A 16632-nucleotide genomic window follows, 5' to 3' on the forward strand; every position below is an offset into this window, starting at 1 on the left:
GTCCTGTTGGACGTTGTGAACATTCTGTGTTGTTCTGCTGGACGTTGTGAACATTCTGTGTTGTTCTGCTGGACGTTGTGAACATTCTGTGTTGTTCTGCTGGACATTGTGAATATTCTGTGTTGTTCTGCTGGACACTATGAACATTCTGACTTGTTCTGCTGGACGTTGTGAACATTCTGTGTTGTCCTGCTGGACGTTGTGAACATTCTGTGTTGTCCTGCTGGACGTTGTGAACATTCTGTGTTGTTCTGCTGGACATTGTGAACATTCTGTCTTGTCCTGCTGGACATTGTGAACATTCTGTGTTGTTCTGCTTGACGTTGTGAACATTCTGTCTTGTCCTGCTGGACGCTCTGATCATTCTGTGTTGTCCTGCTGGACACTGAACATTCTGTATTGTTCTGCTGGACAATGTGAACATTCTGTGTTGTCCTGTTGGACGTTGTGAACATTCTGTGTTGTTCTGCTGGACACTGTGAACATTCTGTGTTGTTCTGCTGGACACTGTGAATATTCTGTGTTGTCCTGTTGGACGTTGTGAACATTCTGTGTTGTCCTGTTGGACGTTGTGAACATTCTGTGTTGTTCTGCTAGACATTGTGATCATTCTGTGTTGTTCTGCTGGACGTTGTGAATATTCTGTGTTCTGCTGGACGTTGTGAACATTCTGTGTTGTTCTGCTGGACGTTGTGAACATTCGGTGTTGTTCTGCTGAACACTGTGAACATTCTGTGTTGTTCTGCTGGACGTTGTGAACATTCTGTCTTGTTCTGCTGGACGTTGTGAACATTCTGTGTTGTCCTGCTGGACGTTGTGAACATTCTGTGTTGTTCTGCTGGACGTTGTGAACATTCTGTGTTGTCCTGCTGGACGCTCTGATCATTCTGTCTTGTTCTGCTGGATGTTGTGAACATTCTGTGTTGTTCTGCTGGATGTTGTGAACATTCTGTGTTGTCCTGTTGGACGTTGTGATCATTCTGTCTTGTTCTGCTGAATGTTGTGAACATTCTGTGTTGTTCTGCTGGACCCTGTGAACATTCTGTCTTGTTCTGCTGGACGTTGTGAACATTCTGTGTTGTCCTGCTGGATGTTGTGAACATTCTGTGTTGTCCTGCTGGACGTTGTGAACATTCTGTGTTGTCCTGCTGGACGTTGTGAACATTCTGTGTTGTTCTGCTGGACGCTCTGATTATTCTGTCTTGTTCTGCTGGATGTTGTGAACATTCTGTGTTGTTCTGCTGGACGCTCTGATCATTCTGTGTTGTCCTGCTGGACATTGTGAACATTCTGTGTTGTTCTGCTGGACGTTGTGAACATTCTGTCTTGTCCTGCTGGACATTGTGAACATTCTGTGTTGTTCTGCTGGACGTTGTGATCATTCTGTGTTGTCCTGCTGGACATTGTGAACATTCTGTGTTGTTCTGCTGGACGTTCTGATCATTCTGTGTTGTTCTGCTGCACCCTGTGAACATTCTGTCTTGTCCTGCTGGCGTTGTGAACATTCTGTCTTGTTCTGCTGGATGTTGTGAACATTCTGTCTTGTTCTGCTGGACGTTGTGAACATTCTGTCTTGTTCTGCTGGATGTTGTGAACATTCTGTCTTGTTCTGCTGGACACTGTGAACATTCTGTGTTGTCCTGCTGGACATTGTGAACATTCTGTGTTGTTCTGCTGGACGTTGTGAACATTCTGTGTTGTTCTGCTGGACCCTGTGAACATTCTGTGTTGTTCTGCTGGACGTTGTGAACATTCTGTGTTGTCCTGCTGGACCCTGTGAACATTCTGTGTTGTTCTGCTGGACGTTGTGAACATTTTGTGTTGTCCTGCTGGACGTTGTGAACATTCTGTGTTGTTCTGCTGGACGTTGTGAACATTCTGTGTTGTCCTGCTGGACGTTGTGAACATTCTGTGTTGTCCTGCTGGACATTGTGAACATTCTGTTTTGTTCTGCTGGACACTGTGATCATTCTGTGTTGTTCTGCTGGACACTGTGATCATTGTGTGTTGTTCTGCTGGACCATGTGAACATTCTGTCTTGTCCTGCTGGGCGCTCTAATCATTCTGTGTTGTCCTGCTGGACATTGTGAACATTCTGTGTTGTTCTGCTGGACGTTGTGATCATTCTGTGTCATCCTGCTGGACATTGTGAACATTCTGTGTTGTTCTGCTGGACGTTGTGATCATTCTGTGTCGTCCTGCTGGACGTTGTGAACATTCTGTGTTGTCCTGTTGGACGTTGTGAATATTCTGTGTTGTGCTGCTGGACACTGTGAACATTCTGTCTTGTCCTGCTGGACACTGTGAACATTCTGTGTTGTACTGCTGGACATTGTGAACATTCTGTGTTGTTCTGCTGGACGTTGTGAACATTCTGTCTTGTCCTGCTGGACATTGTGATCATTCTGTGTTGTTTTGCTGGACATTGTGAACATTTTGTGTTGTTCTGCTGGACGTTGTGATCATTCTGTGTTGTTCTGCTGGACGTTGTGATCATTCTGTGTTGTTCTGCTGGATGTTGTGAACATTCTGTGTTGTTCTGCTGGACGTTGTGAACATTCTGTGTTGTTCTGCTGGACGTTGTGATCATTCTGTGTTGTCCTGCTGGACGTTGTGATCATTCTGTGTTGTTCTGCTGGACGTTGTGAACATTCCGTGTTGTCCTGCTGGACATTGTGAACATTCTGTGTTGTCCTTCTGGACGTTCTGATCATTCTGTCTTGTTCTGCAGGACGTTGTGAACATTCTGTGTTGTTCTGCTGGACATTGTGAACATTCTGTGTTGTTCTGCTGGACGTTGTGAACATTCTGTGTTGTCCTGTTGGACGTTGTGAACATTCTGTGTTGTCCTGTTGGACGTTGTGAACATTCTGTGTTGTTCTGCTGGACGTTGTGAATATTCTGTGTTCTGCTGGACGTTGTGAACATTCTGTGTTGTCCTGCTGGACGTTGTGATCATTCTGTGATGTTCTGCTGGACGTTGTGAACATTCTGTGTTGTCCTACTGGACACTGTGAACATTCTGTGTTGTCCTGTTGGACGTTGTGAACATTCTGTGTTGTCCTGTTGGACGTTGTGAACATTCTCTGTTGTTCTGCTGGACGTTGTGAATATTCTGTGTTCTGCTGGACGTTGTGAACATTCTGTGTTGTTCTGCTGGACACTGTGAACATTCTGTGTTGTTCTGCTGGACGTTGTGAACATTCTGTTTTGTTCTGCTGGACACTGTGAACATTCTGTGTTGTTCTGCTGTACACTGTGATCATTCTGTGTTGTTCTGCTGGACGTTGTGAACATTCTGTGTTGTCCTACTGGACGTTGTGAATATTCTGTCTTGTTCTGCTGGACACTGTGAACATTCTGTGTTGTTCTGCTGTACACTGTGATCATTCTGTGTTGTTCTGCTGGACGTTGTGAACATTCTGTGTTGTCCTACTGGACGTTGTGAATATTCTGTCTTGTTCTGCTGGACGTTGTGAATATTCTGTGTTCTGCTGGACGTTGTGAACATTCTGTGTTGTTCTGCTTGACCCTGTGAACATTCTGTCTTGTTCTGCTGGACGTTGTGATCATTCTGTCTTGTTCTGCTGAATGTTGTGAACATTCTGTGTTGTTCTGCTGGACCCTGTGAACATTCTGTCTTGTTCTGCTGGACGTTGTGAACATTCTGTGTTGTCCTGCTGGATGTTGTGAACATTCTGTGTTGTCCTGCTGGACGTTGTGAACATTCTGTGTTGTCCTGCTGGACGTTGTGAACATTCTGTGTTGTTCTGCTGGACGCTCTGATTATTCTGTCTTGTTCTGCTGGATGTTGTGAACATTCTGTGTTGTTCTGCTGGACGCTCTGATCATTCTGTGTTGTCCTGCTGGACATTGTGAACATTCTGTGTTGTTCTGCTGGACGTTGTGAACATTCTGTCTTGTCCTGCTGGACATTGTGAACATTCTGTGTTGTTCTGCTGGACGTTGTGATCATTCTGTGTTGTCCTGCTGGACATTGTGAACATTCTGTGTTGTTCTGCTGGACGTTCTGATCATTCTGTGTTGTTCTGCTGCACCCTGTGAACATTCTGTCTTGTCCTGCTGGACGTTGTGAACATTCTGTCTTGTTCTGCTGGATGTTGTGAACATTCTGTCTTGTTCTGCTGGACGTTGTGAACATTCTGTCTTGTTCTGCTGGATGTTGTGAACATTCTGTCTTGTTCTGCTGGACACTGTGAACATTCTGTGTTGTCCTGCTGGACATTGTGAACATTCTGTGTTGTTCTGCTGGACGTTGTGAACATTCTGTGTTGTTCTGCTGGACCCTGTGAACATTCTGTGTTGTTCTGCTGGACGTTGTGAACATTCTGTGTTGTCCTGCTGGACCCTGTGAACATTCTGTGTTGTTCTGCTGGACGTTGTGAACATTTTGTGTTGTCCTGCTGGACGTTGTGAACATTCTGTGTTGTTCTGCTGGACGTTGTGAACATTCTGTGTTGTCCTGCTGGACGTTGTGAACATTCTGTGTTGTCCTGCTGGACGTTGTGAACATTCTGTGTTGTTCTGCTGGACGCTCTGATTATTCTGTCTTGTTCTGCTGGATGTTGTGAACATTCTGTGTTGTTCTGCTGGACGCTCTGATCATTCTGTGTTGTCCTGCTGGACATTGTGAACATTCTGTGTTGTTCTGCTGGACGTTGTGAACATTCTGTCTTGTCCTGCTGGACATTGTGAACATTCTGTGTTGTTCTGCTGGACGTTGTGATCATTCTGTGTTGTCCTGCTGGACATTGTGAACATTCTGTGTTGTTCTGCTGGACGTTCTGATCATTCTGTGTTGTTCTGCTGCACCCTGTGAACATTCTGTCTTGTCCTGCTGGACGTTGTGAACATTCTGTCTTGTTCTGCTGGATGTTGTGAACATTCTGTCTTGTTCTGCTGGACGTTGTGAACATTCTGTGTTGTTCTGCTGGACGTTGTGAACATTCTGTCTTGTTCTGCTGGACGTTGTGAACATTCTGTGTTGTCCTGCTGGACGTTGTGAACATTCTGTGTTGTTCTGCTGGACGTTGTGAACATTCTGTGTTGTCCTGCTGGACGTTGTGAACATTCTGTGTTGTTCTGCTGGACGTTGTGAACATTCTGTGTTGTTCTGCTGGACCCTGTGAACATTCTGTGTTGTTCTGCTGGACGTTGTGATCATTCTGTGTTGTCCTGCTGGACATTGTGAACATTCTGTGTTGTTCTGCTGGACGTTGTGAACATTCTGTGTTGTCCTGCTGGACGTTGTGAACATTCTGTGTTGTCCTGCTGGACATTGTGAACATTCTGTTTTGTTCTGCTGGACACTGTGATCCTTCTGTGTTGTTCTGCTGGACACTGTGATCATTGTGTGTTGTTCTGCTGGACCATGTGAACATTCTGTCTTGTCCTGCTGGGCGCTCTAATCATTCTGTGTTGTCCTGCTGGACATTGTGAACATTCTGTGTTGTCCTGCTGGACATTGTGAACATTCTGTGTTGTTCTGCTGGACGTTCTGATCATTCTGTGTTGTTCTGCTGCACCCTGTGAACATTCTGTCTTGTCCTGCTGGACGTTGTGAACATTCTGTCTTGTTCTGCTGGATGTTGTGAACATTCTGTCTTGTTCTGCTGGACGTTGTGAACATTCTGTCTTGTTCTGCTGGATGTTGTGAACATTCTGTCTTGTTCTGCTGGACACTGTGAACATTCTGTGTTGTCCTGCTGGACATTGTGAACATTCTGTGTTGTTCTGCTGGACGTTGTGAACATTCTGTGTTGTTCTGCTGGACCCTGTGAACATTCTGTGTTGTTCTGCTGGACGTTGTGAACATTCTGTGTTGTCCTGCTGGACCCTGTGAACATTCTGTGTTGTTCTGCTGGACGTTGTGAACATTTTGTGTTGTCCTGCTGGACGTTGTGAACATTCTGTGTTGTTCTGCTGGACGTTGTGAACATTCTGTGTTGTCCTGCTGGACGTTGTGAACATTCTGTGTTGTCCTGCTGGACGTTGTGAACATTCTGTGTTGTTCTGCTGGATGTTGTGAACATTCTGTGTTGTTCTGCTGGACGCTCTGATCATTCTGTGTTGTCCTGCTGGACATTGTGAACATTCTGTCTTGTTCTGCTGGACGTTGTGAACATTCTGTGTTGTCCTGCTGGACATTGTGAACATTCTGTGTTGTTCTGCTGGACGTTGTGATCATTCTGTGTTGTCCTGCTGGACATTGTGAACATTCTGTGTTGTTCTGCTGGACGTTGTGATCATTCTGTGTTGTTCTGCTGCACCCTGGATGTTGTGAACATTCTGTCTTGTTCTGCTGGACGTTGTGAACATTCTGTCTTGTTCTGCTGGATGTTGTGAACATTCTGTCTTGTTCTGCTGGACGTTGTGAACATTCTGTCTTGTTCTGCTGGAGTTGTGAACATTCTGTGTTGTTCTGCTGGACGTTGTGAACATTCTGTGTTGTCCTGCTGGACACTGTGAACATTCTGTGTTGTTCTGCTGGACGTTGTGAACATTCTGTGTTGTTCTGCTGGACGTTGTGAACATTCTGTGTTGTTCTGCTGGACGTTGTGAACATTCTGTGTTGTTCTGCTGGACGTTGTGAACATTCTGTGTTGTTCTGCTGGACGTTGTGAACATTCTGTGTTGTTCTGCTGGACGTTGTGAACATTCTGTGTTGTCCTGCTGGACGTTGTGAACATTCTGTGTTGTTCTGCTGGAAACTGTGAACATTCAGAGTTGTCCTGCTGGACACTGTGAACATTCTGTGTTGTCCTTCTGGACGTTCTGATCATTCTGTGTTGTTCTGCTGGACGTTGTGAACATTCTGTGTTGTTCTGCTGGACATTGTGAACATTCTGTGTTGTTCTGCTGGACGTTGTGAACATTCTGTGTTGTCCTGTTGGACGTTGTGAACATTCTGTGTTGTCCTGCTGGACGTTGTGAACATTCTGTGTTGTTCTGCTGGACGTTGTGAACATTCTGTGTTGTTCTGCTGGACGTTGTGAACATTCTGTGTTGTCCTGCTGGACGTTGTGAACATTCTGTGTTGTTCTGCTGGACACTGTGAACATTCTGTGTTGTTCTGCTGGACGTTGTGAACATTCTGTGTTGTCCTGCTGGACGTTGTGATCATTCTGTGTTGTCCTGCTGGACGTTGTGAACATTTTGTGTTGTTCTGCTGGACGTTGTGAACATTCTGTGTTGTTCTGCTGGACGTTGTGAACATTCTGTGTTGTTCTGCTGGACACTGTGAACATTCTGTGTTGTTCTGCTGGACGTTGTGAACATTCTGTGTTGTTCTGCTGGACACTGTGAACATTCTGTGTTGTTCTGCTGGACGTTGTGATCATTCTGTGTTGTTCTGCTGGACGTTGTGATCATTCTGTGTTGTTCTGCTGGACGTTGTGATCATTCTGTGTTGTTCTGCTGGACGTTGTGAACATTCTGTGTTGTTCTGCTGGACGTTGTGAACATTCTGTGTTGTTCTGCTGGACGTTGTGATCATTCTATGTTGTTCTGCTGGACGTTGTGAACATTCTGTCTTGTTCTGCTGGACGTTGTGAACATTCTGTGTTGTTCTGCTGGACGTTGTGAACATTCTGTGTTGTTCTGCTGGACGTTGTGAACATTCTGTGTTGTTCTGCTGGACGTTGTGAACATTCTGTGTTGTTCTGCTGGACACTGTGAACATTCTGTGTTGTTCTGCTGGACGTTGTGAACATTCTGTGTTGTTCTGCTGGACGTTGTGAACATTCTGTGTTGTTCTGCTGGACGTTGTGAACATTCTGTGTTGTTCTGTGAACATTCTGGACGTTGTGAACATTCTGGTTGTTCTGCTGGACGTTGTGAACATTCTGTGTTGTTCTGCTGGACGTTGTGAACATTCTGTGTTGTTCTGCTGGACGTTGTGAACATTCTGTGTTGTTCTGCTGGACGTTGTGAACATTCTGTGTTGTCCTGCTGGACATTGTGAACATTCTGTGTTGTTCTGCTGGACGTTGTGAACATTCTGTGTTGTTCTGCTGGACATTGTGAACATTCTGTGTTGTTCTGCTGGACGTTGTGAACATTCTGTGTTGTTCTGCTGGACGTTGTGATCATTCTGTGTTGTTCTGCTGGACGTTGTGAACATTCTGTCTTGTTCTGCTGGACACTGTGAACATTCTGTGTTGTTCTGCTGGACGTTGTGAACATTCTGTGTTGTTCTGCTGGACGTTGTGAACATTCTGTGTTGTTCTGCTGGACGTTGTGAACATTCTGTGTTGTTCTGCTGGACGTTGTGAACATTCTGTGTTGTTCTGCTGGACGTTGTGAACATTCTGTGTTGTTCTGCTGGACGTTGTGAACATTCTGTGTTGTTCTGCTGGACGTTGTGAACATTCTGTGTTGTTCTGCTGGACCCTGTGAACATTCTGTCTTGTTCTGCTGGACGTTGTGAACATTCTGTGTTGTTCTGCTGGACCCTGTGAACATTCTGTGTTGTTCTGCTGGACGTTGTGAACATTCTGTGTTGTTCTGCTGGACGTTGTGAACATTCTGTGTTGTCCTGCTGGACGTTGTGAACATTCTGTGTTGTCCTGCTGGACGTTGTGAACATTCTGTGTTGTCCTGCTGGACGCTGTGAACATTCTGTGTTGTCCTGCTGGACGCTGTGATCATTCTGTCTTGTCCTGCTGGATGTTGTGAACATTCTGTGTTGTTCTGCTGGACGCTGTGATCATTCTGTGTTGTCCTGCTGGACACTGTGAACATTCTGTGTTGTTCTGCTGGACGTTGTGAACATTCTGTGTTGTCCTGCTGGACATTGTGAACATTCTGTGTTGTTCTGCTGGACGTTGTGATCATTCTGTGTTGTTCTGCTGGACGTTGTGATCATTCTGTGTTGTTCTGCTGGACGTTGTGATCATTCTGTGTTGTTCTGCTGGACCCTGTGAACATTCTGTCTTGTTCTGCTGGATGTTGTGAACATTCTGTGTTGTTCTGCTGGATGTTGTGAACATTCTGTGTTGTTCTGCTGGACGTTGTGATCATTCTGTGTTGTTCTGCTGGACGTTGTGAACATTCTGTCTTGTTCTGCTGGACACTGTGAACATTCTGTGTTGTTCTGCTGGACATTGTGAACATTCTGTGTTGTTCTGCTGGACGTTGTGAACATTCTGTGTTGTTCTGCTGGACCCTGTGAACATTCTGTGTTGTTCTGCTGGACGTTGTGAACATTCTGTGTTGTTCTGCTGGACACTGTGAACATTCTGTGTTGTTCTGCTGGACGTTGTGAACATTCTGTGTTGTCCTGCTGGACGTTCTGAACATTCTGTCTTGTCCTGCTGGACGTTGTGATCATTCTGTGTTGTCCTGCTGGACGTTGTGAACATTCTGTGTTGTCCTGCTGGACATTGTGAACATTCTGTGTTGTTCTGCTGGACGTTGTGAACATTCTGTGTTGTTCTGCTGGACGTTGTGAACATTCTGTGTTGTTCTGCTGGACGCTGTGAACATTCTGTGTTGTCCTGCTGGACACTGTGAACATTCTGTGTTGTTCTGCTGGACGTTGTGAACATTCTGTGTTGTTCTGCTGGACGTTGTGAACATTCTGTCTTGTCCTGCTGGACATTGTGATCATTCTGTGTTGTTCTGCTGGACATTGTGAACATTCTGTGTTGTTCTGCTGGACGTTGTGATCATTCTGTGTTGTTCTGCTGGACGTTGTGATCATTCTGTGTTGTTCTGCTGGACCCTGTGAACATTCTGTCATGTTCTGCTGGACGTTGTGAACATTCTGTGTTGTTCTGCTGGACGTTGTGATCATTCTGTGTTGTCCTGCTGGACGTTGTGATCATTCTGTGTTGTTCTGCTGGACGTTGTGAACATTCTGTGTTGTTCTGCTGGACATTGTGAACATTCTGTGTTGTTCTGCTGGACGTTGTGAACATTCTGTGTTGTCCTGTTGGACGTTGTGAACATTCTGTGTTGTCCTGTTGGACGTTGTGAACATTCTGTGTTGTTCTGCTGGACGTTGTGAATATTCTGTGTTCTGCTGGACGTTGTGAACATTCTGTGTTGTCCTGCTGGACGTTGTGATCATTCTGTGATGTTCTGCTGGACGTTGTGAACATTCTGTGTTGTCCTACTGGACACTGTGAACATTCTGTGTTGTCCTGTTGGACGTTGTGAACATTCTGTGTTGTCCTGTTGGACGTTGTTAACATTCTCTGTTGTTCTGCTGGACGTTGTGAATATTCTGTGTTCTGCTGGACGTTGTGAACATTCTGTGTTGTTCTGCTGGACACTGTGAACATTCTGTGTTGTTCTGCTGGACGTTGTGAACATTCTGTGTTGTTCTGCTGGACACTGTGAACATTCTGTGTTGTTCTGCTGTACACTGTGATCATTCTGTGTTGTTCTGCTGGACGTTGTGAACATTCTGTGTTGTCCTACTGGACGTTGTGAACATTCTGTCTTGTTCTGCTGGACGTTGTGAACATTCTGTGTTGTTCTGCTGGACCCTGTGAACATTCTGTGTTGTTCTGCTGGACGTTGTGAACATTCTGTGTTGTTCTGCTGGACGTTGTGAACATTCTGTGTTGTTCTGCTGGACGTTGTGATCATTCTGTGTTGTTCTGCTGGACATTGTGAACATTCTGTCTTGTTCTGCTGGACACTGTGAACATTCTGTGTTGTTCTGCTGGACGTTGTGAACATTCTGTGTTGTTCTGCTGGACCCTGTGAACATTCTGTGTTGTTCTGCTGGACGTTGTGAACATTCTGTGTTGTTCTGCTGGACCCTGTGAACATTCTGTCTTGTTCTGCTGGATGTTGTGAACATTCTGTGTTGTTCTGCTGGACCCTGTGAACATTCTGTCTTGTTCTGCTGGATGTTGTGAACATTCTGTGTTGTTCTGCTGGACGTTGTGAACATTCTGTATTGTTCTGCTGGACGTTGTGAACATTCTGTTTTGTTCTGCTGGACACTGTGAACATTCTGTGTTGTTCTGCTGGACGTTGTGATCATTCTGTGTTGTTCTGCTGGATGTTGTGAACATTCTTTGTTGTCCTGCTGGACGTTGTGAACATTCTGTGTTGTCCTGCTGGACATTGTGATCATTCTGTGTTGTCCTGCTGACGTTGTGAACATTCTGTGTTTACACCTGAATATGTGGCGACACTTGCCGGCTGCCCCAGTGTTTCTTTACTTTGTGTTGGTGTTGGTTTTTTTGTTGTTCAGTCGTTGAGTAAAGTCCTACTCTTCGTGGCCTCATGGACTCCTGCACACCAAGCCTTCTTGCTGGAAACTGCCTCTCTATGATCTCCAAGGTCATATGCTTTGACTGATTAATATTATCTAACCAAGGTAGCCTCTGTCATCCTCTCCTTCTTTTACCTTTTGTTTTACCTTACATGAGAGTCTTCTCCAAGGAATCCTGTCTTCTTATGATGTGGCCTCACGATTTAAGCTTTTGTCTCATCACCAAGCCTCCTAGTGAGCAGTCTGGCTGTATTTCTTCAAGTATTGACTTGTTGGATCATCTTGCCGCCCAACGAACCCTTAACAGTTTCTTCCAGAATCCAAGTTCAAAGGCGTCAGTTCTTTTGTTTTCAGTCTTACTAATAGTCGTGCTCTCACAGCCATACATCACAACTGGAAATACCATAGACTTGACTGTACGGATCTTTGTAGACAATGTTATGTCTCTTCTCTTCAGTATTTTATCTTAATTTGCCATTGCTGTCCTTTCCAGAAGTAAGCACTGTTTATTTTCCTGGCTGCAGTTATCATCTATAGAAATCTTTGAACCGAAGAAGACAAAATTCGTCACCACTTCCAGTCCCTTTCCATTTATTACCACAGAATTAATAAGGCTTGTCGACATAATCTTGGTTTTCTTTATATTGAGCAGTAAGCATTTTCTTCTTTCACTTTGATTAGAAACTTCCTCAGATCCTCCTCACTCTCAGCTGTTAGAGCAGTATCATCTGCATATCTGAAGTTGTAAATACTTTGTCTAGCAATTTTGATTCCAACATTTGAGTCCTCTGCACCAGCATTCCTCATGATGTTTTCAGCATATAGATTAAATAAGTAGGGTGACAGTATGCAGCCTTGTCCTACTCCTTTCCCAACCTTGAACCAGTTTGTTGTTGTTCCGTGTTCAGTTCTAACTGTTGCTTCTTGATCTTCATACAAGTTTCTCATAAGGCAGATCAGGCATCCAGGTATCCCAATTTCTTTAAGGATTTGCCATAGTGTACTATGGTCCACACTGTCAGAAGCTTTAGAGTAGTCAATAAAACATGATGATAAATACTTTTATAGACAATAGACAATAGAGAATAGACAATAGGTGCAGGAGTAGGCCATTCAGCCCTTCTAGCCAGCACCACCATTCACTGTGATCATGGCTGATCATCCACAATCAGTATCCAGTTCCTGCCTTATCCCCATAACCTTTGATTCTGCTATCTTTAAGAGCTCTATCCATCTCTTTCTTGAAAGCATCCAGAGACTTGGCCTCCACAGCCTTCTGGGGCAGAGCATTCCATATATCCACCACTCTCTGGGTGAAAAAATTTTTCCTCAACTCCGTTCTAAATGGCCTACCCCTTATTCTTAAACTGTGGCCTCTGGCTCTGGACTCACCCATCAGCGGGAACATGCTTCCTGCCTCCAGCGTGTCCAATCCCTTAATAATCTTGTATGTTTCAATCAGATCCCCTCTCATCCTTCTAAATTCCAGTGTATACAAGCCCAGTTGTTCCAATCATTCAACATATGACAGTCCCGCCATGCCAGGAATTAACCTTGTGAACTCCTTCAATAGCAACAATGTCCTTCCTCAAATTTGGAGACCAAAACTGCACATAGTACTCCAGGTGTGGTCTCACCAGGGCCCTGTACAACTGCAGAAGGACCTCTTTACTCCTATACTCAATTCCCCTTGTTATGAAGGCCAGCATGCTATTAGCTTTCTTTACTGCCTGCTGTACCTGCATGCTCGCTTTCAGTGACTGATGTACAAGAACACCTAGATCTCGTTGTACTTCCCCTTTTCCTAACTTGACTCCATTTAGATAATAATCTGCCTTCCTGTTCTTACCACCAAAGTGGATAACCTCACGTTTATCCACATTAAACTGCATCTGCCATGCATCCGCCCACTCACCCAGCCTGTCCAAGTCACCCTGCATTCTCATAACATCCCCCTCACATTTCACACTGCCACCCAGCTTTGTGTCATCTGCAAATTTGCTAATGTTTACTTTTAATCCCTTCTTCTAAATCATTAATGTATATTGTAAACAGCTGCGGTCCCAGCACTGAACCCTGCTGTACCCCACTGGTCACCGCCTGCCATTCTGAAAGGGACCCATTAATCACTACTCTTTGTTTCCTATCAGCCAGTTGTCTGAGGTTACAGTGCGACATTGATGGAATGTGGAACTGGACTGTGAATGCAGATGGACTTCAATCCGGATAAGTGTGAAGTGGTTCATTTTGGTAGGTCAAATTTGAAGGCAGAACATAATATTAATGGTAAGACTCTTGGCAGTGTGGAGGATCTGAGAGATCTTGGGGTCCTTGTCCATAGGACAGTCAAAGCTGCTGTGCAGGTTGACAGTGTTGTTATGGAGGCGTATGGTATGTTGGCATTCATCAACCGTGGGAATGAGTTCAAGACCTGTGAGGTGATGTTACAGCTATAAAAGACCTTGGTCAGAGCCCACTTGGAATGCTGTGTTCAGTTTTGGTCACCTCACTACAGGAAGGATGTGGATACTATAGAAAGAGTGCAGAGGAGATTTACAAGGATGTTGCCTGGATTGAAGGACGTACCTTATGAGAATAGATTGAGTGACCTTGGTGTTTTCTCCTTGGAGCAATGGAGGATGAGAGGTGACCTGATAAAGGCGTATAAGATGATGAGGGGCATTGTTCGTGTGGATAGCCAGCTGTTTTTTTTCCCAGGGCTGAAATGGCTAACACAAGAGGGCACATTTTAAGGTGCTCGGAAATAGATACCAAGGGAATGTCAGAGATAAGATTTTCACACAGAGATTAGTAGGTGCGAAGAATGCACTGCTGCCGGCGGTGGTGGAAGCTGATGCCATAGGGTCTTTTAAAAGCCTCTTAGATAGGTACATGGAGCTTAGAAAAATAGAGGGCTATGTGCCAGGGAAATTCTAGGCAGTATCTAGAGTAGGTTACATGGCTGGCACAACGTTGTGGGCCGAAGGGCCTGTAAGGTGCTGTAAATTTCTATGTTCTATGTTCTATGAACCCTCTGGCAGGACTCAGTGTTGAATCTTGAACCCATGAATTGCCACATTTACTGCTTGATCTTTTTTCAGATGTTTACTTGGCGATGCAGCACAGTAAGAGACACTTCCAGCCGATGAGCCAAAGCTTCCCAATGTGGAAGGAAACCGGAGAACTGGGAGGAAAGCCATGAAGTCATGCAGTTGACTGTAAGATTACTTCATAAAGTCCTGAACTTGTCTATTGAATTGAATTCCTTCTTTATATTGTACTGAACTGCATCTGCAGATTTTCTCGTGTTTGCCAACTTTTGAAGCCATTTCTGTAGTATTTTGCAATGTAATGCCCTTTCAGTTGTTTGAAGTGTTGCCATGGTGCAGAATAAACCCAGTTACTACACTTCCAGTTACTTGGTTTCATGATGATGTCACTTGGACCAAGTTGCTTTTGGGAGTGAGTTTTGCTGGGTTTCAGTTCTCAGCTCCTATGGGCAGATTCTCTTGAGAGTTGAGGCAGTCCTCTACGCAAGCGTCTGAGAGCCCAGGATCCCTATGCAAGTGTGACGAAAGCAGAAGTTCTGAAATGCCTTGCATGGGTTTGCTGGATACAGTCTGCACTCGTTTCCTATAGACGTCCTTACACTTTACAAACCCACATTACCTAGTCCATCCAAGCTTCACTGAAAATCATCCACTATCATTTTTGAGATGAGATGTTAAACAATGAATCAAAACAGAAAATGCAGGAAGCTCTCACTGGGTCAGGCAGTATCTGCGGAAAGGAAAACAGGGATAACACTTCAGGCCCGGGACACTTCATTAGATAGAATTGGATGAATAGTTTTGAACCTGAAACATTAACCCTGTTTTTCCCCACAGAGGCTGACTGACCTGGTGACTATTTCCAGCATTTTCCGTTGTTATTTGATACTTCCAGCATCTGAAGTTTTCAAGCTTTATTTACAGGCTGTCTCTGCATAACAAACTTATGGACATCCATAAATATGAGAAATCTCTCACCAAAATCCAATTTCCATTATTATGAATGTCCGATTGAGTTTCCCAAACCACTTCCCACACCTCCCTCTCCCTCCCTCTCTCTTTCTCTCTTTCTCTCTCCCACGCTCTCTCCCTCTCTCTCTCACACACATATTCTCTCTCTCTTTCTCTTCCTCTCCCTCTCTCCCACTCTCTCACACACACATATTCTCTCTTTCTCTTCCTCTCCCTCCCTTTTTCTCCCCCCACACTCTCTTCTTTCTCGCTCTCTTTCTCTCTCTCTCTCTCTCTCTTCACTTTAGTAATGGCTATTTCTAATTGTTGATGCTTTTTTTATATTACGGTGAAAGTGTAGTTACCAAATCAAATTATTTTGTGACTGTTAAATTAAACACATCTGTAGGAACAGAACCTGTTTGTTAGCCTGGGATAGGCCTGTACAAGAGCCCAACCTGCCCTCTCAGGGAGGAATCAAACTATGGTTAAGGGAGAGTTCACTGTCTCCTACACTATCTTTAACAGCTAAACATTGTGAATGCAGATAATCTGCCAGGAATTGAGGGACTGAGTTAAAGGGAGATGTTGGAAAGGCTGAGACATTATTCCTTAGAGGGTGGAAGACTGGAAGGTGACCTTACAGAGGTGTATAGAGAGGATGAATGCTCACAGTCTTCTTCCCCTCGAACCTCTCCCTCGAACTCAGTTCCTCAGTTGCTGGCAGATTATCTGCATTAATGATATTTGGGTGCTAGAGATACTGCAGGAGGCACTGAATACTCCCTTACCCTTCCTCCCTTGTACAGACCAATCCCAGGGTGACCAACCGGTTCTGTTCTTACAGGTGTCTTTAATTCAAAAATCAATAAATAATTTGAGAGAGAGACAGACAGAGGCAGAGTGAGACAGAGAGAGAGAGAAAGGGAGACAGACAGAGAGACAGAAAGAGAGAGATAAATACATATACATTTATATTAGGAAATGAGTTCTGCCATTCATAAGAATGGATATTTGTTTTGCAGGGACAGCCTGTGAATAAAACCTGAAACTTCAGATGCTGGAAGTATCAAATAACAATGGAAAATGCTGGAAATAGTCATCAGGTCAGTCAGCCTCTGTGGGGAAAAACAGGGTTAATGTTTCAGGTTCAAAACTATTCATCCGATTCTATCTAATGAAATATCCCGGGCCTGAAGTGTTATCCCTGTTTTCCTTTCCGCAGATACTGCCTGACCCAGTGAGAGCTTCCTGCATTTTCTGTTTTGATTCGTTGTTTAACATCTCATCTCAAAAATGATAGTGGATGATTTTCAGTGAAGCTTGGACGGACTAGGTAATGTGGGTTTGTAAAGTGTAAGGACGTCTATAGGAAAC

The sequence above is a fragment of the Mobula hypostoma genome, chromosome 2 (genome assembly GCF_963921235.1).
Source record: "Mobula hypostoma chromosome 2, sMobHyp1.1, whole genome shotgun sequence".
NCBI classification, from domain to species: domain Eukaryota; kingdom Metazoa; phylum Chordata; class Chondrichthyes; order Myliobatiformes; family Myliobatidae; genus Mobula; species Mobula hypostoma.